This window comes from Scyliorhinus torazame, chromosome 10, assembly GCF_047496885.1.
Source record: "Scyliorhinus torazame isolate Kashiwa2021f chromosome 10, sScyTor2.1, whole genome shotgun sequence".
Taxonomy (NCBI): Eukaryota; Metazoa; Chordata; class Chondrichthyes; order Carcharhiniformes; family Scyliorhinidae; genus Scyliorhinus; species Scyliorhinus torazame.
In genome coordinates this window covers 234,549,416-234,576,454 of record NC_092716.1, presented here as the reverse complement: position 1 = coordinate 234,576,454, position 27,039 = coordinate 234,549,416, and positions in this window count along the sequence as shown.

Genomic DNA, 27,039 nt, shown 5'->3' with positions numbered 1-27,039 from the left:
ATGCATGGCATAAAGGGGAAAGTAGTAGCATGGATAGAGGATTGGTTAATTAATAGAAAGCAAAGAGTGGGAATTAATGGGTGTTTCTCTGGTTGGCAATCAGTAGCTAGTGGTGTCCCTCAGGGACCAGTGTTGGGCCCACAATTGTTTGCAATTTACATAGATGATTTGGAGTTGGGGACCAAGGGCAATGTGTCCAAGTTTGCAGACGACACTAAGATGAGTGGTAAAGCAAAAAGTGCAGAGGATACTGGAAATCTGCAGAGGGATTTGGATAGGCTAAGTGAATGGGCTAGGGTGTGGCAGATGGAATACAATGTTGACAAATTTGAGGTTATCCATTTTGGTAGGAATAACAGCAAAAGGGATTATTATTTAAATGATAAAATATTAAAACATGCTGCTGTGCAGAGAGACCTGGGTGTGCTAATGCATGAGTCGCAAAATGTTGGTTTACAGGTACAACAGGTGATGAAGAAGGCAAATTAAATTTTGTCCTTCATTGCGAGAGGGATGGAGTTTACTCGGGAGACTAAGGCTAGGGAGGTTATGCTGCCATTGTATAAGGTGTTAGTGAGGCCACACCTGGAGTATTGTGTTCAGTTTTGGTCTCCTTACTTGAGAAAGGACGTACTGGCACTGGAGGGTGTGCAGAGGAGATTCACTAGGTTAATCCCAGAGCTGAAGGGGTTGGATTACGAGGAGAGGTTGAGTAGACTGGGACTGCACTCGTTGGAATTTAGAAGGATGAGGGGGGATCTTATAGAAACATATAAAATTATGAAGGGAATAGATAGGATAGATGCGGGCAGGTTGTTTCCACTGGCGGGTGAAAGCAAAACTAGGGGGCATAGCCTCAAAATAAGGGAAAGTAGATTTAGGACTGAGTTCAGCAGGAACTTCTTCACCCAAAGGGTTGTGAATCTATGGAATTCCTTGCCCAGTGAAACAGTAGAGGCTCCTTCATTAAATGTTTTTAAGATAAAGATAGATAGTTGTTTGAAGGATAAAGGTGTTCGGGCCGGAAAGTGGAACTGAGTACACAAAAGATCAGCCATGATCTCATTGAATGGTGGAGCAGGCTCGAGGGGCCAGATGGCCTACTCCTGCTCCTAGTTCTTATGTTCTTATGTTCTTATGACTCCAAATGTTAGCTCTTTTCTCTCCCTACAGATGCTCCTAGTCTTGCGATGTTTTGCACTTAGTTCTGTCCCTTTGTGCTTCCTTTTCACCAACAATCTATGATGTGCTAAATGCCAAGTTCCTGAAATGAGCTTATATTCAGATTTTGGTGATATTGATCAGGATTCTCCGCCCTCCCAGCCATGTTTCCTGGCTGCGGGAAGTGGCGTGCCCTTTGCTGGCAGCGGGATTTTCTGCTCCTGCGTTTGCCAATGGAAATTCCCATTGAAGCCACCCCACACTGTCGGAAAACCCGCAGGAAATGGTGTTCTGCCGGTGTGGCCGGAGAGCCCCGCCACCAGCAAACAGCCAGGAAATTCTGCCCATTATGTCATGAGGCTGGTGCCGAAAAATTGCAACACATTTCAAAATGAGATCTTGCCATCACAAAATCTTGGCAAGAATAACTAGTTATCTGCTCCGAAGAGAGATGAGGCTCTATAGTTTGGAATTCCTGGACCATTAGAGATCTTTCCAACAAAACTGGATCAATGTTCTGCTGGCAAATTTAGGCCAACGCCATGGCGAGGATAAAGGCAACTGCAAAAGGGCAAAACATAAAGACAAAAAGGCCTACAAAGGGTTCTTGGCTTGTGACTTTAAGGGATTGACTTGTTTTCAAATTGAATTTTGAACAGCTCTCAAATAATGAGAATGGTAGGGAACCAATGATGACCATCTTAATTTTTCTCCAAATTTCTCCAATTCGTGTTTAAAGGTTGCGCGCACAAAATAAAACAGAGGCGAAATCTTTCAGTTCACATCAGACATTTATCACATTGGTCCTCATGTTATTTTAATTGTAATTTTCATTAAGCTGCTTCAGTTTCTACAATGTTAGAAAAAAATCAAAATAAGTCAAAATGTTGAGTAATGCATGTTTCAGTAGACCAGTAATCTTCATTTAAAAAACAATCCTATACAGTTTATTCCTGTTGTTAGTGATATTTTGAGAAGGCCGATATACATACATTGGTTGATGACACCAGCTCCGTACTGCTTTATGGATGTTTATTTCTTCTCAGAATAACATCATCTCAATGCCTGAGCTTCTGGTATTTTGCTGATCTTTGTTATGTCTTTAGCTCAGAGGCTAAAATAATTCATTAGTATATCAGGAAGTTAGGTTGAATCAGCTGTAGGAGTCCCTGAGATTGCAGGACAGAGGATCATCCGTTTCTCAATCCAATCTACCAGTTTCTGCCTCGATGATCAAGGTGTGTGTCCTGAGCCTTTGGACAACTTGAGAGGCAGAACTAGTGGTATACAGTAAACTGCAATATCATTCACAGTGTATTACAATTTATGCTATATCCCTTCTTGAAGTCGTTGACATAATTCTTTGCATAACAGTGTTAAATTCTACTTGGGTGCAATACTCGACATTCTGAAGCAATTTTTCAGCCATCATTTGGCAGCTGATCGTGATCAAGTGAAATCACTGACCCAAAATGAATTCACACAGCACTCAAACCACAGCACTTGTGAACTTTACTTTGTCTGCAAGCGCTCAGCTGACATCATAGGTGTTCAACTGTTGTGGAATGAAACTTAAATAGCTCTCAGCTCTCTTCATTTGGGAACACAGCAAAGACAAGCTGAGCAAACAAGGTGGCCCTCCTGAAGCTGCTGTCTCCTCATGCAGGAACTAGATACTGGTGATGGTAGCTACAGCTACAGTGCATGACCGGAATGACCCAGCTTTCTGTCCACATTAAATTATTCTGTGATATGAGACAGAACTAGGACGGCTTCGACTGAAGACACTGATGCATAAGGAGGAAAGGTTAAGACTACACAGCACCTTCACAGTAAATGAATTCACTTGCGAATAATGTGTGACATAATTTGCCCTTATAGAACGCTAATGGCCAGACATGGAACAATGTAAAAATCTCGGAACCATTGTGAAGTTGACATAAATGTCACTTCTCCGTTGCAATTCTCGAACCTGCCTCAAAAGGCCCAGAATTAGACTCCCAACCACGTCTAAATTATATTTTTGTGTGCGTGTATTATTTTCTGTCAGCCCTGTTTCCCAGCTTACCTAATTGTTCTTGATTAACATGATATTACTCGAGAGACACATTTGTCGATCTGATTTCCTTGTTGATCTTGTGACTATCCATCCATCCATCTGATTGTCCTCATTCCCGGTGATGATACATCTGTTGAGCCAATTTCCCTCATGGTTTAACCGGACCATCTGTCTGAACATGTTCAGTTCCCGGCTTGCCTGGTAAACCATCTCTCAGTTCTCAATGTTATGCAGTTCCAAGCAGTGCACTTTGACTCTGTGTGACTTCCCTGGTGATTGAAATAAACTGCAACTTATTGTGACACTACTATTTTTGTGGATTCCAATTTAAATACTTCACATTTCATGGTGCCCGCCCCAATGCCGTCCTGGCTTGCATCAGTTGATATCTTGGTTTCCTTGGTTGGGTCGAAGAATGCTAAAACCGGGGCTGTAGTGAGCTTTGCTTTCAGCTCGCGCCATTCCTCTTCATACGTGGGCAGCCAGTGGAATTCCGTCGACTTCTTGACGAGATGGCGGAGGGCCGTGGTGTGGGATGCCATATTGGGAATGAATTTCCCGAGGAAGTTGACCATCCCGAGGAAGTGGAGGGCTGCCTTCTTGTCCTCCGGGATCTTCATGGCATTGATCGCCGAGACCTTGTCGGCATCTGGCCGCACGCCCTGCTGCGAGATGTGGTCACCTATGAACTTAATATCTGATTGACCAAATGAGCACTTGGCCCTGTTGAGCTGGAGACCATGTTCATGAATTCTCTGCAATACCTTCTTGAGGCGAGCGATGTGTTCCTGGGGCGTTGTGGACCAGATAATTACGTCGTCAATGTATACTCGCACCGCCTCAATGCCCTCCATCATCTGTTCCATGATGCGATGAAATACTTCGGAAGCAGATATGATACCAAAGGGCATCCGGTTGTAGCAGTAGCGACCGAACGGGGTGTTGAACGTGCACAGCTTGCGACTGGACACAGCCAGCTGTATTTGCCAAAAGCCCTTGGAGGCATCCAGCTTAGTAAAGAATTTGGCATGAGCCATCTCACTGCTCAACTCTTCACGTTTTGGTATTGGGTAATGCTCCCGCATGATGTTACAGTTTAGATCCTTCGGGTCAATGCAAATGCGAAGCTCCCCTGACACATTCTTTACGCAGACCATGGAACTGACCCAGTCTGTTGGCTCTGTGACCTTCAATATGATGCCCTGTCGTGGAGGTCCTGTAATTGCTTCTTCAGACGATTCTTGAGGGGCGCTGGCACCCGGCGTGGTGCATGAATTACAGTGGTGGCGTTCAGCTTGAGCAGGATTTTATATCGGTATGGAAGCATGCCCATCCCATCAAAAACAAAGAACAAAGAACAAAGAAATGTACAGCACAGGAACAGGCCCTTCGGCCCTCCAAGCCCGTGCCGACCATGCTGCCCGACTAAACTACAATCTTCTACACTTCCTGGGTCCGTATCCTTCTATTCCCATCCTATTCATATATTTGTCAAGATGCCCCTTAAATGTCCCTATCGTCCCTGCTTCCACTACCTCCTCCGGTAGAGAGTTCCCGGCACCCACTACCCTCTGCGTAAAAAACTTGCCTCGTACATCTACTCTAAACCTTGCCCCTCTCACCTTAAACCTATGCCCCCTAGTAATTGACCCCTCTACCCTGGGGAAAAGCCTCTGACTATCCACTCTGTCTATGCCCCTCATAATTTTGTAGACCTCTATCAGGTCTCCCCTCAACCTCCTTCGTTCCAGTGAGAACAAACCGAGTTTATTCAATCGCTCCTCATAGCTAATGCCCTCCATACCAGGCAACATTCTGGTATATCTCTTCTGCACCCTCTCTAAAGCCTCCACATCCTTCTGGTAGTGTGGCGACCAGAATTGAACACTATACTCCAAGTGTGGCCTAACTAAGGTTCTATACAGCTGCAACATGACTTGCCAATTCTTATACTCAATGCCCCGGCCAATGAAGGCAAGCATGCCGTATGCCTTCTTGACTACCTTCTCCACCTGTGTTGCCCCTTTCAATGACCTGTGGACCTGTACTCCTAGATCTCTTTGACTTTCAATACTCTTGAGGGTTCTACCATTCACTGTATATTCCCTACCTGCATTAGACCTTCCAAAATGCATTACCTCACATTTGTCCGGATTAAACTCCATCTGCCATCTCTCCGCCCAAGTCTCCAGACAATCTAAATCCTGCTGTATCCTCCGACAGTCCTCATCGCTATCCGCAATCCACCAACCTTTGTGTCGTCTGCAAACTTACTAATCAGACCAGTTACATTTTCCTCCAAATCATTTATATATACTACAAAGAGCAAAGGTCCCAGCACTGATCCCTGTGGAACACCACTGGTCACAGCCCTCCAATTAGAAAAGCATCCCTCCATTTCTACTCTCTGCCTTCTATGGCCTAGCCAGTTCTGTATCCACCTTGCCAGCTCACCCCTGATCCCGTGTGACTTCACCTTTTGTACTAGTCTACCATGAGGGACATTGTCAAAGGCCTTACTGAAGTCCATATAGACAACATCTACTGCCCTACCTGCATCAATCATCTTAGTGACCTCCTCTAAAAACTCTATCAAGTTAGTGAGACACGACCTCCCCTTCACAAAACCGTGCTGCCTCTCACTAATACGTCCATTTGCTTCCAAATGGGAGTAGATCCTGTCTCGAAGAATTCTCTCCAGTAATTTCCCTATCACTGAAGTAAGGCTCATCGGTCTGTAGTTTCCGGGATTATCCTTGCTACCCTTCTTAAACAGAGGAACAACATTGGCTATTCTCCAGTCCTCCGGGACATCCCCTGAAGACAGCGAGGATCCAAAGATTTCTGTCAAGGCCTCAGCAATTTCCTCTCCAGCCTCCTTCAGTATTCTGGGGTAGATCCCATCAGGCCCTGGGGACTTATCTACCTTAATATTTTTTAAGACACCCAACACCTCGTCTTTTTGGATCACAATGTGACCCAAGCTATCTACACCCCCTTCTCCAGACTCAACATCTACCAATTCCTTCTCTTTGGTGAATACTGATGCAAAGTATTCATTTAGTACCTCGCCCATTTCCTCTGGCTCCACACATAGATTCCCTTGCCTATCCTTCAGTGGGCCAACCCTTTCCCTGGCTACCCTCTTGCTTTTTATGTACGTGTAAAAAGCCTTGGGATTTTCCTTAACCCTATTTGCCAATGACTTTTCGTGACCCCTTCTAGCCCTCCTGACTCCTTGCTTAAGTTCCTTCCTACTTTCCTTATATTCCACGCAGGCTTCGTCTGTTCCCAGCCTTTTAGCCCTGAACATGCCTCCTTTTTCTTTTTGACGAGGCCTACAATATCACTCGTCATCCATGGTTCCCGAAAATTGCCGTATTTATCTTTCTTCCTCACAGGAACATGCCGGTCCTGTATTCCTTTCAACTGCCATTTGAAAGCCTCCCACATGTCAGATGTTGATTTGCCCTCAAACATCCGCCCCCAATCTATGTTCTTCAGTTCCCGCCTAATATTGTTATAATTAGCCTTCCCCCAATTTAGCACATTCATCCTCGGACCACTCTTATCCTTGTCCACCAGTACTTTAAAACTTACTGAATTGTGGTCACTGTTACCGAAATGCTCCCCTACTGAAACATCTATACCTGGCCGGGCTCATTCCCCAATACCAGGTCCAATCCCACCCCTTCCCTAGTTGGACTGTCTACATATTGTTTTAAGAAGCCCTCCTGGATGCTCCTTACAAACTCCGCCCCGTCTAAGCCCCTGGCACTAAGTGAGTCCCAGTCAATATTGGGGAAGTTGAAGTCTCCCATCACCACAACCCTGTTGTTTTTACTCTTTTCCAAAATCTGTCTACCTATCTGCTCCTCTATCTCCCGCTGGCTGTTGGGAGGCCTGTAGTATACCCCCAACATTGTGACTGCATCCTTCTTATTCCTGATCTCTACCCATATAGCCTCACTGCCCTCTGAGGTATCCTCTCGCAGTACAGCTGTGATATTCTCCCGAACAAGTAGCGCAACTCCACCTCCCCTTTTACATCCCCCTCTATCCCGCCTGAAACATCTAAATCCTGGAACGTTTAGCTGCCAATCCTGCCCTTCCCTCAACCAGGTCTCTGTAATGGCAACAACATCATAGTTCCAAGTACTAATCCAAGCTCTAAGTTCATCTGCCTTACCCGTAATGCTCCTTGCATTAAAACATATGCACTTCAGGCCACCAGACCCGCTGTGTTCAGCAACTTCTCCCCGTCTGCTCTGCCTCAGAGCCACACTGTCCCTATTCCCTAGTTCTCCCTCAATGCTCTCACCTTCTGACCTATTGCTCCCGTGCCCACCCCCCTGCCATACTAGTTTAAACCCTCCCGTGTGACACTAGCAAACCTCGCGGCCAGGATATTTATGCCTCTCCGGTTTAGATGCAACCCGTCCTTCTTATACAGGTCACACCTGCCCCGGAAGAGCTCCCAGTGGTCCAGATAATGGAAACCCTCCCTCCTACACCAGCTGTTTAGCCACGTGTTTATCTGCTCTATCTTCCTATTTCTAGCCTCACTGGCACGTGGCACAGGGAGTAATCCCGAGATTACAACCCTCGAGGTCCTGTCTTTTAACTTTCTGCCTAGCTCCCTGAACTCCTGCTGCAGGACCTCATGCCCCTTCCTGCCTATGTCGTTAGTACCAATATGTACTATGGATACGCTGTGGTACTGCGTGATAATTTCTTCTATGTCGGCTTGCAAGTATCCATCAGGCGAGGCCGTCGCCGGTGATGATGACATGGACGCGCTGAACCAGTTTCAGGAGCTTGCAGGCTCGAACACCGAGCAGGGATGCTCTGTCAGGCCCGACGATTTCAAACCGCAGCGTCGCCTTGATCGCCTTGTTGGATACCCCTAGTTGACACGAGCCACTGGCAGCTATGGCGTTGCCATTGTAGTCAAGGAGCTGGCAGGCCGGTGGAAGAATGCTTGGTCTGGCGCGGATGGTGTCGAGGTCGGATTTTGAGATGAGGTTCGCTGATGCGCCGGTGTCGATTGAACCAGATGTGAGCCTTGTTAACTGTGGGGACAGCACACGACTCGTCGGGATCCACACTGAGGATCGAGAGGCGTTTCGCCGTTGTGGTGGAAGGCAGCGCATGTGTAGTTGATGCCCATCCAGTACGGGGACTTGAGGCAGTCAGCATCAGGGTCTGTTGGGCTGTCGGGATTGGAATCTGGCATGCCTTGCTCTATTGAGCGGACACTTCTGCGTCGCAGCTGGGATTGCTGGCTGCTGAGCGGTGGAGCAGATCTGCAAAGGGCTGCGTAGTGGCCAAGCTTGCCACACTGTAGACACCGGCGTCCTTTGGCCAGACATTGCTGCTTTGAGTGGGCGGAGCCACAATCCGGACACGTCATGACGCCGACGTCAGCGCGTTCCGTGCGCCATCGCGCATGCGCAGTGCGATCGGTTGACGTTCGCACCTGCGCAGTCGAGTTGTCGGCCTTGTCGTCCACTCGGCCATGGCGCGTATGCACAGGGACCCGGGAAAGCGCGTGAAACGGCCACTCCTCTGGGTGCTCAGGCCCTGCATCTGTTGCAATGGCCTGCACCCATTCCGCCTCGTGGGAGGCCAGCTTCGCAGTTTCTGCCGCCCTGATGTGGGAGTAACGATTCGAAGCATGCTCATGGTCAATTCACGTCTCGATAGCGACAGGGAGGGTCAACTGTTTGACTTTCAGGAGCTGCTGCCGAATGGAGTCGGAGTGTGCCCCGAAAACGATCTGATCCCGGATCATGGAATCAGACGTCGAGTCATAGTTACATGACTGCGCTATGATGCGGAGATGGGTGACAAAGGACTGAAAAGGTTCATCCTTACCCTGAAGCCTATGCTGGAAAACATACCATTCAAAGCTCTCATTCACCTCAATGTCGCAGTGGCTGTCGAACTTCAGCAGGACTCTTTTGAATTTTGTTTTGTCCTCGCCTTCAGCGAACGTAAGGGAGTCGATGTGGATGGCGTGGTCCCCCACGGTGGAGAGAAACAGCGTGATCTTCCTGACATCCGATACTGCTTCGAGGTCGGAGGCCTCGATGTACAAGAGGAACTTTTGCTTGAAGATTTTTCAATTGGCGCCGAGTTGCCGGAGATGCGGAGCTGAGGAGGAGGCTGGATGTTTTCCATTTCACCGATGGCTGCTTGCTGGTCAATGCTGATTCACTCGAGCTAGGTCCGTCAAGATCAGTGTCACTTTGGTACCATGATGTGTTAGGCAGGTAGGTTCGATGTGGACTGCACTTGATGCAGGGAAGCTAGAAGCAGATGTCTAACACTGGGGAAAATCCAACACTGTTTTATTCAATGATAGAACTGATATACATGTTCAGCTGTGGGTCGACACTATACTGAACTGACTGGAGACCTTGTATTAGCCTGACCAGACTTATTGCTACCGCATGGTGTTTGCACTGGCTAGCTCGTGGACTCTGACTGTCTCAGTGTCTGGGTCCAGAGAGAGCGGGAAACCTAGTGCCCTCTGGCTTTATAGTGGTAGTGTCCTGTCTGGTGATTGGCTGCATTGTGTTGCGTGCTTATTGGTCGTCCTGTATGTCAATCACTGCCTGTCTGCACTTCATTATATACATGAGTGGATATTATGACGGGAATCTGATCGGCGCTCGGCGCGGTTTCCTATTTCAGCCCCTCCTGCGATCTATCCGGCTCACACAGATGCACGCCTGGCGCAGCTTGGCCTTTAGATCACGGCCTCCATTATGGAAGCAAAGCCTGGGATTTTCCAGTCCTGTAAGACTCCTGCTGAAAAAGAATGGATTTTTTGCTTGTTCGCTTTGTCATCCTGCCTGCGACTGACCAGAATATCCCAGCCAAGTTGTTGGATCTCATCTCACTGATCAACAAAGAGTAATCCGACTGCTAGTGTCTATCCTCATTGCATATCCCTCTTTCCTAGAACCACCCATCAAATCTCATCTTAAATGCCAGCACAGTATTTGATTAATAATGATTGCACTGATCAGGAAACAGGTAGCAGTTGATTGTTCTACACCCCGTGCAACCTCTCACTGCCCAATTTTGCTCATGTTAAATCTGTAAATAGACGCACAATGACAAAGAACAAAGAAAATTACAGCACAGGAACAGGCCCTTCGGCCCATCAAGCCTCCACCGACCATGCTGCCCATCTGAACTAAAACCCCCTATCCTTCCGGAACCATATCCCTCTATTTCCATCCTAACAATATAAATCTCTGAAAACAGGAAAAATTCACTTTTCACTCACCCACGTTTGACAGGATAACCCAAGATTGAAAACATTGTGGGAAATCTGTTATTCCAACTAATAATCTCCTTTTGTAAATCACTGGTGTCACAGAAAGTCATAGTCATAGAACATACAGTGCAGAAGGAGGCCATTCGGCCCATCGAGTCTGCTCTGGCCCACTTAAGCCCTCACTTCCACACTATCCCCGTAACCCAATAACCCCTCCTAACCTTTTTGGTCACTAAGGGCAATTTATCATGGCCAATCCAGCTAACCTGCACGTCTTTGGACTGCGGGAGGAAACCGGAGCACCCGGAGGAAACCCATGCAGACACGGGGAGAACGTGCAGACTCCGTACAGACAGTGACCCAGCGGGGAATCGAACCTGGGACCCTGGCGCTGTGAAGCCACAGTGCTATCCACTTGTGCTACCGTTCTGCTCATGACATATTTCATGTTAAGCAATTCACTGTCTTGTCTTACAGGTTGATAGCAAGGGCCATGACTGTGATTCTCCGTACAGCAAAGTCCCAGTACTGAGCTAGCTCGGCCAGTGTGGTGAGAACATTGAGGGCTAGTTCTCCGATGACGGGTGACCCAGTTTCCCACTAGTGCACAGAAACAGTGTTTGGCTCAGAAAGAGCGAAGGAAGATGTGAAATTGATGCCCAAACATGCATTAGAAAAAAAAACATCTCTCTATAAACGTCAATCTAACTCGACTGCCACATGTTCCAGCTGTTGTGCTGGATGAAAAAATTATAAGTGAAACAGCGGAAGATCACAACTGCTGCATCCAGTAATTGCTGGGACGTGTGAAAGAAATGATTATTGTCGAACATTATTGGCAGCTGTCTTGGTTAATTATATGTTGAATGATTTCAATTGTTCCAAGACTGGGAGATGATCATAAACATTAGAGATAAATATTTATTCTAATCAATATGAGGATAATAGCTGCCTAGACAGCTCAACTAGATTGGTCTCTTCCATTTCCAAAAATATCCTAATTACTGCAATTACGGATAATTATCATAATCGCTGTTTATAATGTAAGAGCCTACCTTTTTAATCTTTTCTTTAAGAAGTATAATCCACCATCAATCATAAATAAAAATTAAATCTGGTATTACTTAAAAGAGATTTAAAAACTTAGAAAATGAAATCATATCGAAGAGGAATTTGCATTGGTTAGGAACATGACATCATTTGAATGAAGACCAGGGTGTTAAACCCTGAAACTTACTTTGATTTTTGAATAGACTTATTTCTCAGAAACAAAACACCATTTCACTTCACTCTGCAACAGACAGTTTCCTAGATATTCTGGAAAAGCATATGGAGAAATCAGAACTTTGCATTATTAGCACCAGAGTGACCTTCCAAACAGTCACGTTCCTGCTGGCACACCTTCCATTCCTGAGTCAGCTCCTTCACCATTGCTACCCAACAAAATTCTTTGGATCCTTCTTAACTTCTCTTCTTGGGCAGTCCCTCAGCGGCGAGACTGACCTGCTTCCACCCCGGGGAGGGTGGGTTCTGCGGTGGCTGAATAGTCCGATCCTGGAGCGCAGACTCTGCCACAGGTTTGGCAGGTGGTGTTTGATAACGTGGGTGGATGGGACGCTCTGGATTCTGCGCTCTCCTTCCTCTGTTTACACTTGGCCTCCGCGTGCTCCATCCTACAACGCTCGAGGTGATTGGCGCCTTCGCGGATGATATTTCTCCAGTTTGTGCAATCTAAGGCAAGCGATTCCCACGTATCAGTGGGGATGGTGTATTTATTTAGGGGGCTTTCAGAGAGTCCTCGGAGCACTTCCTCTGCCTCCCTAGTGATCGTTTGCCATTGTGGAGCACGGAGTAGAACACTTGTTTTGGGAGTCTTGTGTCGGGCATGTGGGCGATGTGGCCCGTCCATTGCAGATGGCTGAGCGTGACCTGTGCTGTGATACTGGGGATATTTGCCTGGGAAAGGACGATCGTGATGGAACGCCTATCCTGCCAGTGGATTTGCAGTATTTCGCGGAGTTAGTTTTGATGCTATCTCTAAAGATTTGAGGTGCCTGCTATACGTTGTCCGTGTTTCTGATGCATACAGGAGGGCGGGGACCACGGCTGCTCCATTGACCGTGAGCTTGGTGCTGGATTTGTGGTCTCGGTCTTCAAATACTCTGCTCCTCAGGCATCTGATGACTGCACTGGTGCATTGGAGTCGATCTAGGATTTCATCGTCAATGTCTCCTCACACTGAGAGGAGGCTACCCAAGTATGGGAAATGATCCACATTTTCCAAGGGCTCACTGTGGATCTAGATGGTTGGGGGGGGCAGTTTTGTGTGGCGGGAGCGGGCTAGTAGAGAACCTTTGATTTCCGGATGTTTAGTCTAAGGCCCATTCTCTCATATGCTTCGGTGAATGCGACGATGATGATTTGTAGCTTGGCCTCTGAATGTGCGCACACACAGGCTTCGTCTGTATACTGCCGCTCAATGCCAGATGCTGGAACATTGCCAAATTATTTACCTTCAATTCATTAATTTCAGGACAAAGCAAGCATTCTGTTCAGGGGTTTATATCTGGTTTACGTCCAAAGTTGCCTGCATATTCCGATGGTAACAGTGGGGGGGGGGGGGGGTTAGAGAGAATATGTGGTGAAAGGTATTTCTCAGGGTAAAGGACCGAGCTGATGAACTGAGTGACAATCACTTTCTCAGCTGCGGTATTAATGAAAGAACCAGCAAGGTCACATCTCTTTTGTTCTCTATTTAAGTCAGACGAACTAGGTTCTATAAATGTCAGCAATGTACTTTAGCATCTTTACGACACTTTATTTGTGATTAATAATAAATCTGCCTTGTAATTTTTAACCTAACCTAAACTGTGGTATAAGAGAATGTTTATTCTGCTCCTTTCTGGCGTCTAGATTAAAATGTGGGGCGAAATTCTCCCCCAACGGCGCGATGTCCGCTGACTGGCGCCAAAGACGGCGCCAATCAGACGGGCATCGCGCCGGCCAAAGGTGCGGAATGCTCCGCATCTTTGGCGGCCGAGCCCCAACATTGAGGGGCTAGGCCAACGCCGGAGGGATTTCCGCCCCGCCAGCTGGCGGAAATGGCGTTTGTTGCCCCGCCAGCTGGCGCGGAAATGCGGCACGTGCGCGGGAGCGTCAGCGGCCGCTGACAGTTTCCCGGTGCATGCGCGGGAGCGTCAGCGGCCGCAGAAAGTTTCCCACGCATGCGCAGTGGGGAGAGTCTCTTCCGCCTCCGCCATGGTGGAGGCCGTAGCGGAGGTGGAAGGGAAAGAGTGCCCCCACGACACAGGCCCGCCCGCGGATCGGTGGGCCCCGATCGCGGGCCAGGCCACCGTGGAGGCACCCCCCAGGGTCAGATCGCCCCGCGCCCCCCCCCCCCCCCACGACCCCGGAGCCCGCCCACGCCGCCTGGTCCCGCCGGTAAATACCAGGTTTGATTTACGCCGGCTGGACAGGCAATTTCTGGGCGGGACTTCGGCCCATCCGGGCCGGAGAATTGAACAGGGGGTTCCGCCAACCGGCGCGGCCCAATTCCCGCCCCGCCCAATCTCCAGTACCGGAGACTTCGGCGGGGGCGGGGGCGGGATTCACGGCGGACAACGGCCATTCTCCGACACGGCGGGGGGTCGGAGAATGACGCCCGTGGTTTGTGGTGTGAAAACAGTTTTTGCTTAATCCTTGGACTTTCAATCTTACCAAATATAATATACACACACACACACATACACACACACACATATGTATATATATATAAACTGAGTGGAATTCAAAAAGTTACCATTAATATTGCAATCATAAAACGATTCCTGTCATTTGAATAGGGGTCAGTTAGCTCTAACCTTGAATGAATGTTCTATATTGCAATATAATACAGAAGGGGCCGCATGGTTGTGCAGTGGTTAGCACTGCAGCCTCACAGTGCTGAGGACCCGGGTTCAATCCCAGCCCCGGGTCACTGACCGTGTGGAGTTTGCACATTCTCCCCGTGTCGCCGTGGGTCTCACCCCCACAACCCAGGCCATGCTAAATGGCACCTTAATTGGGACAGAATAATTGGATACTTTAAATTTATATTTTTTTAAATAACATAGAAGGAATAATGCTTCAATATGGTCCATCCAGTCATTTCAAAGTAATTGAAGTATCAAATCCCACAACGACCAACAATCCCTCTAACAAATTTATACTTGATCCATCTAAAAGGTTGAAGGGCTAAATGATGCTTGCTAGGATTTGAACTCTAAACCTTAATCTGAGAAAATGTTATTGCTGAGCTATCTGTCATAATATCCACTCATGTATATATTGAAGTGCCGACAGGCAGTGATTGACACACAGGATGACCAGTAAGCACACAGCACACTGCAGCCAATCACCAGACAGGACACCACCACTATAAAGCCAAAGGGCAATAGGTTTCCCGCTCTCTCGGGACCCAGCCACTGAGACAGTCAGAGTCCACAAGCTAGCACAGTGCTAGCACCTTGCGGTAGCTAGTAAGTCTGGTCAGGCTAGTACAAGGTCTCCAGTCAGTTCAGTATAGTGTCGACCCACAGTTAAATATGTATGTTAGTTCTATCGTTCAATAAAACCGTGTTGGATCTTCGACAGTGTTAGAGGTCTGTTTCTCGCATCGCTGCATCAAGTGCAGCCCCCACCGAACCGGCCTGCCTAACACATCATGATACTACGGAGTGATATTGAAAATTGACAGACCTACCTCGAGTGAATCAGCATTGACCAGCAAGCAGCCATCTGGTGACATGGAAAACATCCAGCCTCCTCCGCAGCTCCGCATCTCCGGCAACCTCGGCGCAAATTGGAAGCTCTTCAAGCAAAAGTTCCGCTGGTACATCAAGGCCTCCGACCTCGAAGCAGCATCGGATGCCAGGAAGATCGCGCTATTTCTCTCCACTGTGGGGGACCACGCCATCCACATCGACAACTCCCTCAAATTCCCTGACGGCGAAGTCAAAACAAAATTCAAAACAGTCCTGCTGACGTTTGACACCCACTGCGACATTGAGGTGAATGAGAGCTTTGAACAGTACGTTTTCCAGCAGAGGCTTCAGGGTAAGGATGAACCTTTTCAGTCCTTCGTCACCCATCTCCGCATCCCAGCGCAGTCATGTAACTATGACTCGATGGCTGATTCCATGATCCGGGATTAGATCGTTTTCGGGGTCCACTCCGCCTCCCTTTGGAAGCAGCTCCTGACAGTCAAACAGTTGACCCTCTCTGTCGCTATCGAGACGTGCGTTGTCCATGAGCATGCTAAGTTTTGTTACTCGCACATCAGGGCGGCAGAAACTGCGAAGCTGGCCTCCCACGAGGTGGAACGGGTGCAGGCCAGTGCACAAATGCAGGGCCTGAGCATCGAGGAGAGTGGACGACGAGCGAGTTTCACACGCTTTTCCTGGGTCCCTGCGCATGCGTGCCACGACCGAGTGGACGACGAGCCCGACAACCCGACTGCACAGGCGCGTACGTCGACCGACCGCACTGTGCATGCGCGATGGCGCACGGAACGCGCTGACGTCGGCGTCATGACGTGTCCGGATTGTGGCTCCGCCCACTTAAAGCGGCAATGTCCGGCAAAAGGACGCCGGTGTCTACAGTGTGGCAAGCTTGGCCACTACACAGCCCTCTGCAGATCTGCTCCACCGCTCAGCAGCCAGCAATCCCAGCTGCGGCGCAGAAGTGTCCGCTCAATACAACAAGGCATGCCAGATTCCGATCCCGACAGCCTAACAGACCCTGATGCTGAGTGCCTCAAGTCCCCATACCGGGTGGGCATCATAACTACACATGCGCTGCCTTCCACCACAACGACGAAACACCTCTCGATCCTCAGTGTGGATCCCGACGACGAGTGGTGTGCTGTCCTCACAGTTAACAAGGCTTGCATCCGGTTCAAACTGGACACCACCGCATCGGCGAACCTCATCTCGAAATCCGACCTCGACACCATCCGCGCCAGACCAAGCATTCTTCCACCGGCCTGCCAGCTCCTGGACTACAATGGCAATGCCATAGCTGCCAGTGGCTCGTGTCAACTAGCGGTATCCAACAAGGCGATCAAGGCGACGCTGCGGTTTGAAATCGTTGGGCCTGACAGAGCATCTCTGCTCGGTGCTCGTGCCTGCAAGCTCCTGAACCTTGTTCAACGCGTCCACACCATGTCATCATCCCCGGCGACCGCCTCGACCGATGGAAACTTGCAAGCCGACATAGATGACATCATCACGCAGTACCACAGCGTATTCGATGGAATGGGCACGCTCCCATACCGATATAAAATCCTGCTCAAGCCGAACGCCACCCCTGTAATTCATGCACCACGCCGGGTGCCGGCGCCCCTCAAGGAGAAGCAATTACAGGACCTCCAAGACCAGGGCATCATATCAAAGGTTACAGAGCCCACAGACTGGGTCAGCGCCATGGTCTGCGTCAAGAAGCCGTCAGCGGAGCTTCGCATTTGCATTGACCCTAAGGACTTAAACCGCAACATCATTACCCGATGCCAAAACGAGAAGAGTTGACCAGTGAGATGGCTCATGCCAAATTCTTTACGAAGCTCGACGCGTCCAAGGGTTTTTGGCAAATACAACTGGATTCGTCCAGTCACAAGTTGTGCACGTTCAACACCCTGTTTGGTCGTTACTGCTGCAACCGGATGCCTTTTGGCATCATATCATGGAACAGATGATGGAGGGCATCGAGGCGAGTGTACGTTGACGATGTCATTATCTGGTCCACAACGCCCCAGGAACACATCGCTCGCCTCAAGCAGGTATTCCAAAGAATCCATGAACATGGTCTTCAGTTCAACAGGGCCAAGTGCTCATTTGGGCAATCGGAGATCAAATTCCCAGGTGACCACATCTCGCAGCAGGGCGTACGGCCAGACGCCGACAAGGTCTCGGCGATCAACGCCATGAAGACCCCGGAGGACAAAAGGCGGTCCTCTGCTTGCTCGGAATGGTCAACTTCCTCGGGAAATTCATTCCCAATATGGCATCCCACACCACGGCCCTCCGCCATTTCGTCAAAAAGTCGACGGAATTCCAGTGGCTGCCCACGCATGAAGAGGAATGGCGTGAGCTGAAAGCAAAACACACGACAGCCCCGGTCCTAGCGTTCTTCAACCCAACCAAGGAAACCAAGGTATCAACTGATGCAAGCCAGGACGGCATTGGGCCGGTGCTCCTTCCGCGTCCTGGGCTCCAGTGGCGTATGCCTCCAGGGCCATGACGCCCACTGAGCAACGGTACGCTCAGTTTGAGAAGGAGTGTCTGGGCCACCTAACAGGGATAGTCAAGTTCCATGACTATGTTTATGGCCTGCTGAAATTCACGGTAGAGACGGACCACAGGCCTCTAGTCCACATAATCCAGAAGGATTTAAACAACATGACACCTCGGTTACAGCAAATTCTTCTAAAGCTACGTCGCTACGACTTCGAACTGGTCTACACGCCAGGTAAAGAGCTGATCGTTGCAGATGCCCTGTCCAGGTCCATTACCACACCGCATGAACAAAGTGAATTCATCTGCCACATAGAAGCCCAAGTGTAGTTGTGTGCCTCGAACCTTCCGGCCTCCGACGAACGGGTGGTCCAAATTCGTGAAGACACAGCCAAGGATCCTCTGCTGCAGCGCGTGATGCAGCACCTCAGCAATGGCTGGCAGAAGGGACAATGTCCCCAGTTCTATAACGTAAAAGACGACCTGACGATGGTGGAGGGAATCCTTCTGAAACTCGACAGAATCGTAATTATTCAGAGCATGCAGGCTATGGTGCTGGGCCAACTCCATGAGGGTCACCTTGGGGTCAAGAAATGCCGACGCAGAGCTCGAGAGGCGGTCTATTGGCCGGGCATGAGCCAGGACATTGTCGACACAGTCCTCAACTGCCCTACCTGTCAGAAGTTTCAGCCAGCTCAACCCAAAGAAACGTTGCAGCAGCACGAGATCATGACCTCTCCGTGGTCCAAAGTAGGTGTAGACCTTTTCCATGCCAAGGGGCGTGACTATGTACTCCTGGTCGACTACTTCTCTAGTTACCCAGAAGTAGTGAAACTGTCCGACCTCACGTCGAAGGCGGTAATCAAAGCCTGCAAAGAAACATTCGCCAGGCATGGGATTCCGCTCACGGTAATGAGCGACAATTGTCCTTGCTTTTACAGTCAGGAATGGTCTGACTTTGCACAGTCCTACAACTTCCGTCACGTAACCTCCAGTCCCCACTACCTGCAGTCAAACGGGAAGGCCGAGAAAGGGGTCCACATTGTAAAGCGGCTGCTGTGCAAAGCTGCAGATTCAGGCTCCGATTTTAACCTGCCGATGCTGGCAAACAGGGCAACCCCACTGTCCACTGGATTGTCTCCAGCCCAGATGCTCATGAATCGCACTCTTAGGACCACAGTTCCAGCCATCCACGTTCCCGACCTTGACCACCTCACAGTCCTGCAGGAAGTGCAGCAGTCACGGGCCCAACAGAAAGCCACGTACGATGCCCATGCCACGGATCTGCCCGAGCTGGCCCCAACTGATCATGTTCGTGTACAGTTGCCTGATTCGTGTACAGTTGCAGCTGGTCAGCCATGGCTGTTGTGCTAAAACAAGTGGCCCCAAGATCATTCCTTGTCCGCATGGCTGATGGCTCCCTGCTACGGCGCAACAGACGAGCACTGCGAAGAGTTCCACGCCCGCTACCTGACCGGCGTGCCCCGCCACCTACGATGCCTCCTCCGGACGTACCCTGCCACGAGGCCACCGATCTACCAGCAACCCTGCCGGTCCACACGCCCACCGTGATGCCAGCGATCCCGCCTCTCCAAGTGCACGCAGCTCCTAATCCGCCTCTGCGGCGATCAACTAGAATGCGGCGCCCACCACAAAGACTAAATCTATAGACTGAGCTTTTGTACATTTTTGTGATTTCACCAATTGGTCCTCTGTAAATATCATTTCATTTGCATGTATCTGCACTATCGCAACCTTCCTATGTATATACGTTCGTTTAGATATCTTTATGTATATAGTCAGGCACATATATATATATATATTTATAAGCATCCACACCTTAGTATTTATTTATTTTAAAAAAGGGGAGGGGAGATGTCATAATATCCACTCATGTATATAATGAGATGCAGACAGGCAGTGATTGACACACAGGATGACCAGTAAGCACACAGCACAGTGCAGCCAATCACCAGACAGGACACCACCACTATAAAGCCAGAGGGCACTAGGTTTCCCGCTCTCTCGGGACCCAGCCACTGAGACAGTCAGAGTCTACGAGCTAGCACAGTGCAAACACCATGCGGTAGCTAGTAAGTCTGGTCAGGCTAATACAAGGTCTCCAGTCAGTTCAGTATAGTGTTGACCCACAGTTAAATATGTATGTTAGTTCTATTGTTCAATAAAACCGAGATGGATCTTCTACAGTGTTAGAGGTCTGTTACTCGCATCGCTGCATCAAGTGCAGTCCACACCGAACCGACCTGCCTAACACATCACTATCCACCCACGATATCTTTGAGATACAGTTAAAAGAATCCACTGATCATCCTTTTCTCCACACACTTCACTGTTTTAAACATTTGAATAATTTCCTTCCTTCAGAAGCATGATTGACAGGCTTTCCAAGACACCGACTGCAATGAATTATACGCATTTACTCATGGTGCCATTGGATGCTGGTATGTCATAGCTTGAATTCACTGCAAAGCTGAAATAAAACACCATCTGGCAGCTTCCTATCGTGGAGATGACACAAATTGTGCATTTAATAGTGACTGTTTTAATTAATTTTCCATGTAGCTGCGATATTTAATTAATCATGTAATTGGGTTTATTAGATGCATAATAATAAATCCTATTATAAATGTAATGTGGCGCAGTGTGATTTAAATGGATATTAAGGTAGATATTTTATAACTGTATACTGTATTTCAACTGTACATATTTCTGGTAGAAATTTGTTTTATAGATGGTGAAAGGAGAGGTTAAATGACACATTAGTTTTCTTACTCTCTCAGTATATAGGAACATAGAAAATACAAGCAGAAGGACGCCATTCGGCCCTTCGAGCCTGGTCCGCAATTCATTATGATCATGGCTGATCATCAAGTTCAATACCCTGATCCCGCCATTCCCCCCCATATCCCTTGATCCCTTTAGCCCCAAGAGTTATATCTAATTCCTTCTTGAAATTACACAACATTTTAGCCACAATTACTTTCTGCAGTAGCGAATTCCACCGATTTACCACTCTCTGGGTGAAGAAATTTATCCTTAGCTCTGTCTTACCCCTTATCCTCCAACTATGACCCCTAGTTCTGGACTCCCCCACCTTTGGGAACATTCTTTTTGAATCTACCCTGTCTAACACTGTTAGAGTGTATGAACTTGACAGCTTGCCTGCTTGTTAGAAACACGGGTTAACTGTTCCTCATTAACTCATGCTTTATTGCAGGTTCAGAATAATTCCCTTCTTTATGATTCAATCTAGTAGTTTACCAACAACTGTTGTAAAGCATTCTTGCCTAATCCGTGTGTCCTTTTTGATAAAAGTTGGCCTAATTGTCACCCTTCGGTTCTCCAGCTGATCCTCCTTGCATCTTTTCCAGTTTTCCCTCGGGACCATCAGTTTCTGTGGTGATATACATCACTGTAAGTACACAAAGGGTTAATGTACACACACTACACCTAGCTAGACACTAGAGGGAGCACCAGAGACATGACATGCAGACAGTCAACCAATATGTCAGGAAGATAGGACACGACCAATGGGCATGCAAGATACACACAGAGGTGCCACCACCACAGGATGGCATTACACCATATAAAAAGGACACAACACACATGATCTTCCTCTTTCCAGTGGAGACACTCAGTGAGTACAGACACAGGGTTGATTGAAACACATCAGACCCATCACGTGGATTGTAGCAGACTGGTTCATCAGTCTGAGTAGCTATAGCAGGATTAACAGTAGCGTTGAATCCAAGTAGGAGAATTGTTAATAGTTTAATAAGCGTGTTAAAGCTATCTCCAAGTCTGAACCTTCCTTTGTCAGAGTGCACATCAAGGAAGCAGCTTATGCTACGTCAAGAGCATAATAAAACAGTTTCCTGTCATCTGCCCATGATATGTGGGTGTAACGTCATTAGTACCATTTCTTTCTGAAGGATAATCTCCACTAACTGTTCTTCAAACACATTTGGCAATCTTTATTTAGTATCCACCGACATCCCTGTACTTTTCATTGGTAGCTTACTTCCCTCCCAGAGGTGTGTTAATATTTTGAAATGGGCTGTAATGTGTTTTCTCAAACCTGTCTGTGAAGTCAATTTATAAACTGCAAACTCTCTTTAGTGTTAAATTAGAAGTATAGTTTAATTCACACATTCAAACCCAGGGAACAGTTGAAATTTCAGACATGTACTCTCAGGTGAGAGTGACTGTCCTTGACATTAAGGCAGTACTTGACCAAGTGTGGCATGAATGAACCCTGGGAGAACTGGAGTCAATGGGAATCAGGTTTGATTCACACCTGGCACAAAGGAAGATGTTTGTGGTGGTTGGAGGTCAATCATCTCAGCTCCAGGACATCACTGCAGGTGTTCCTCAGGGTAGTGTCCTAGGCCCAACCATCTTCAGCTGCTTCAACAATGGCCTTCCTCCCATCATAAGGTCAGAGCTAGGGAGATTCGCTGATGACTGCACAATGTTCAGCACCATTCATGACTCCTCAGACACCGAAGCACTCCATGTCCAAATGCAGCAGGACCAGGCTTGTCTGATAGGTGGCAAGTAACATTCGAATCACACAAGTGGCAGGCAATGGCCATCTCCAGCAAGAGCGGACCTAACCATCGCCCCTTGCCATTCATTGTCATTAGCATCACTGAATTCCCCCGTTATCAACATTCTCAATGTTACTATTGACTAGAAACAGAACTGGACTAGCCATATAAATACAATGGCTACCAGAGCAGGTCAGAGGCTAGGAATCCTGTGTTTCTTGACCAACCAACACCCCCCCCGCCCCACCCAAAGCCTGTCCACCATCTACAAGGCACACGTCAGGAGTAATGGAATACTTTCCACTTGCTCTCCACAGCTCCAACAACACTCAAGGAGCTCAACACCATCCAGGACAAAGCAGCCTGCTTGATTGCTCCCCCTTCCACAAACATTCTCCAAGCTGTCCACCACCAACAAACAGTGGCAGCCATGTGTACATCTACAAGATGCACTGTAGGAGCTCACCAAGGTTCCTTAGGCAGCACCTTCCAGATCTACGACCACTACCATCTAGAAAGATAAGGGCAGCAGATACCTGGAAGCACCACCTGGAGGTTCCCCTCCAAGTCACTCGCCATTCTGACTTGAAAATAGATCGTCGTTCCTTCACTGTTGCTGGGTCAAAATCCTGGAACTTCCTCCCTATTAGCACTATGGGTGTACCTACAATTCGGGACTGCAGCAGTTTAAGAAGCTAGCTCACCGCCACCTTTTCAAGGGCAACTAGAGATGGGCAACAAATGCTGGCCCAACCAGCAACACCCACATCCCATAAAATGAATTTGAAAAAACAAAGAAGATATGGTGGAGGGCATTTTACAGCTGCGAATAACTTAAAAGAAAAATGCCACAAATACCGAGTTCTTAAGTCAGAGTCCATGAGCGTTCCTTCACCAATGGGTTACAGTCCATGCCTGTGCAGCTAGCTGAAGCAGGATTTTGCAGAAATTATTTTACGTTGATGATAACACAGCGAGATGAGTTGGGTATACAGAGGCGCGGTCTGCTCAGCAGGTGATGGCAGGAATCTTCCAGAGAAACAGGCTACGAGGGGGCTTAGACCTGATGCAGACTGTTGGTCAGCCTTGAGTCCTGCTTTGAATTTTTCAGGCCGGAGTTTAAACAGCATACTGAGTTTCAAGTTTAAAAATGTAACATTAAAACATTCCAAAGGCTGGAACCTTAGGCCATGTGATATTCCCATTGATTAATCAGTTGAAGGATAACAAACAGTATCTATACCTGTGGTCACACTCCATTGTTCACCTTTGGAGACAGGTGGTGGCTTTTGGCGCAGAAGCAAGTATAATGAGTTTTGATGTCTCTCCCTTTGTTATAGGACTTTGCTCGGGAAGCAGATCGTTGTCTGACTGATTGTAATATGTCCTCACAATGAATGGTGTGAGATTCTTCAAGGATGGGGGCTGAGTTTATGTCCTTTAATTGTTGTTGGAAATTTCCAGAAGCTGTAACTAATTTGTGAATCATCTTTTGTTTCAGCAAAATCTATTTTTTAAATAAGCAAAAAGGTAAGGCTTGATTTGAACAGTTTATGAACTCATACATGTCTCAGGGACTTGATGCTTTTTATAACCTTCTTTCTTCTAGTTTAATCTTGCACTTTTTACTAATTTTTCTTTGAGTGTAACGTATTTCCTTTATAACTTTTAAATTTGATCTAATTTCTTTGTTAATCCATGGAGATTCAACCTACAAAACACTCACTTTCTTGTCTGACTGAAATGCAATGAGTTTTCAAAATTACCATCATCTTATACTATAAAACTCTTTTTGAGACTTTCTTCAATCCATGAAATCTGAGGTACGTGTCTCTAGATTACTCTAGGTTGCTTTTTTTTTACCAAGTACATTTGTCCTAAATTTTTTATCACTTTCTAAGTATATTGAGGCCATTTCTTCATAAATGTTTCCCTCTTTTAGGATTCCTCTTTGCTCCACTTTGTAAACAAAATCAGGTTAAGTCGTATTTCCTTCTGTATTAGTGTAGTAACATAATAGCTCGGAAAAAGTGTCCTGAACACAGTTACAGCCATTTTTGTAATAAATCTATTTTTCAAAAACTGAATTCCTCTCCAGGCATCCTTCTGATCTCCATGGAGATGGATAATGTGTGGACTTCTACTGAATAGGTAAAAGGATGACATGACAAGATCTCACATTTTAAGGCTTTCACTGTAACAAATGACTAAATGGCACTAACGACCAAACAGTGTACTCCCCTTTTTCCTTTTTACACAACTGAAAACACACTTCACAGATGTATTTTATACTACCCTTTAAGTAGACATGCAATTCTTCCAAAACCAGTACAAGAAAATTCTTACCTCTTGAGAATTTACTTCTGTTCTTCACCTTTCTCAGTCTGAGAATTTTAAATCTCAGAACTGTCCTTCACAGTGACATCCCCCCCTCCCCCCCCCCCCCCCCCTCCCAGCGATTCTTCCGTGAGCAAATATACGTGTCTCATTTTAACTCCTCTTGAATTTGGTCTTTTCAATCAAACCACAAATTCTCACCGACATCCGTGGTTGTGAACCTTAGTATCTTGGTGCCTATAGCTGCACTCCCTCCCCTGGATCCTGCCAGATTAACCTTGTCTGTGAGCTTGTTGCTAATAATAACCACACAAGCTGCGAGTACGTTTCTTGTATTGACCAAACGACCACACAAAAGACAGTTTATTATTAAACACAAGAGTTATCTCTATGTGCAATGATACATGCGGCTACGCATTAATCTACACCTATCAACTAAGATGACCTTTACTTAACTTCTGGATGACCGGCTATGTGCAGATCGAGAAGGCCTTTATCTGAATCCCCACGTGTGTCGGCTGGAAGTCGTCAGGTTCGTCTCGGCTGTGGCTCGTCTCTCTCAGGTAGCGATCGCGGGTCTTGAACTTGGCTGGTCGTTATGCTGCAGTTGGTGTGGGCACAGGCCGGTCCCAAAAGATACGGATCCCTAGTGGCGCAGTGCCTCTTATCCTTCTCCTTTTCCACATCCTTTTGGGCGGTGCTAACTCAGGATCCAATGGTTCGATAGGGTCTTGATCACCCTAATCGATTCTGGCCATTTAGGGGCGGGTACCTCGATGGCTGGGCGGGTCCTAGTTACCATTGTTCCAAGTACGTATGCCTTTCCAAATTAAGGGGAGAGGCGGCGGTGAGTCTGCTACTGTTTCTATTCCTTTGTTTGAGTCTATTGTCCTGGGGAAATCGTTGAGTGACCTTTCTTTAACAGGTGCGAGTTTCAGTTCGGTCTGGTTTTCCTTTGCCCAATACATTGAGGCTTTGTACTGTCTGTGTCCCAACTTGACCACAATTCCCATTATCCTTTGCAGGCGACCATTTTAGATGGCCACAAGCTTCAGGGATATCTTAGACCCTTCCCCTTTTCAAAGCCAATCTCTGAGACAATGTGAGCAACATGGGCTTTGTAACCAGAAATCCTGATTAGCTGTCCTTTAGACCCAAACTCTCTTTTATCTTGGAAGTAAATGGACAAGCATGGCTGCTTACAAACTGACATTCTCAACACTTTTCTGGGATATTGAAGATTCACAGTCTATCCACTGTTGGCACATAGGCTCTGCCATTATCTCCAAAAACAAAGTTAATGTTTATTTTAATCTTTTGGACTCGAAACATTAACTCTGTTTTCTCTCTCCGTACAGATGCTGCCAGACCTGTTGAGTTTTTTGCAGCATCCTCTGTTCTTGTTTCAGATTTAAGTGCTCACAATATTTTGCTTATATTTTCCTTTACCCCAAGCCTGTTGAAGTTCATTGTTCATGATAATTGCCTGGCAGTTGTTTCCAGAAAGTAGCCACTCAGCAACCAAATGTGAAAGGAAATATTTACAATGGCAAAATATAAGTACAAATGCTTACTACCTTTATGCTGTATTCGCCTATCCACTACCTTGACCCCAATCTGAGTCCATATACAGTTAAATAGATGTTTAAAAATAGCACACTGAGAAATCCGAGTGCTTTAAGCCTTCATATCTGACATTACTGACTGAAACGTACACTTTTAGATGCCAGAAATATGCGTTCACACTCTAACTGAACACATTCAATGGTAGTGACTCACAATAATATCTCCTTAAACTCCAAGGACCACTGGGTACAGTATGAGGACTGGCATCATATCTACATGAAGAAGAAAGGTCACAAAGATTAATATTCTAATTGCCTCCTCAACATTATTGATGTAACTGCCATTTTAGATGTAATAATTATTTTCATCCACAATATGTCAGCAATGGGAAACTAAAAATGTAACACTAATGAGCTTGTTTGCAAAATTGGCTTCTCCCTTTTTGTACACATACTGGGCGCGATTCTTCCATGCCGCGCCATACCGGAGAATCGATGTTTACGCCATTTTCCCGCGCGACGCCGGTCCGACGCCGTCCCGCCATTCTCCCAACCGGCGGGAACGGCTTCATCGTAGTCTGCGGCGTGCACGTCGGAGAATCTGCCGAGAGGGCAATCGAGGCGCATCACACAGGCCCCCGCTATTCTCCAGTCCGGATGGGCCCAGCGGCTGCTACGGCACGACAGGTTCCCGCCTGGTGCCGTCCACCCCTGGTTGCTGCCGGCGGGAACTCTGCGGGAATGCTGGGGGGGGGGGCGGCCTGCGGGCGGGGGAGGGGGGCTCCTT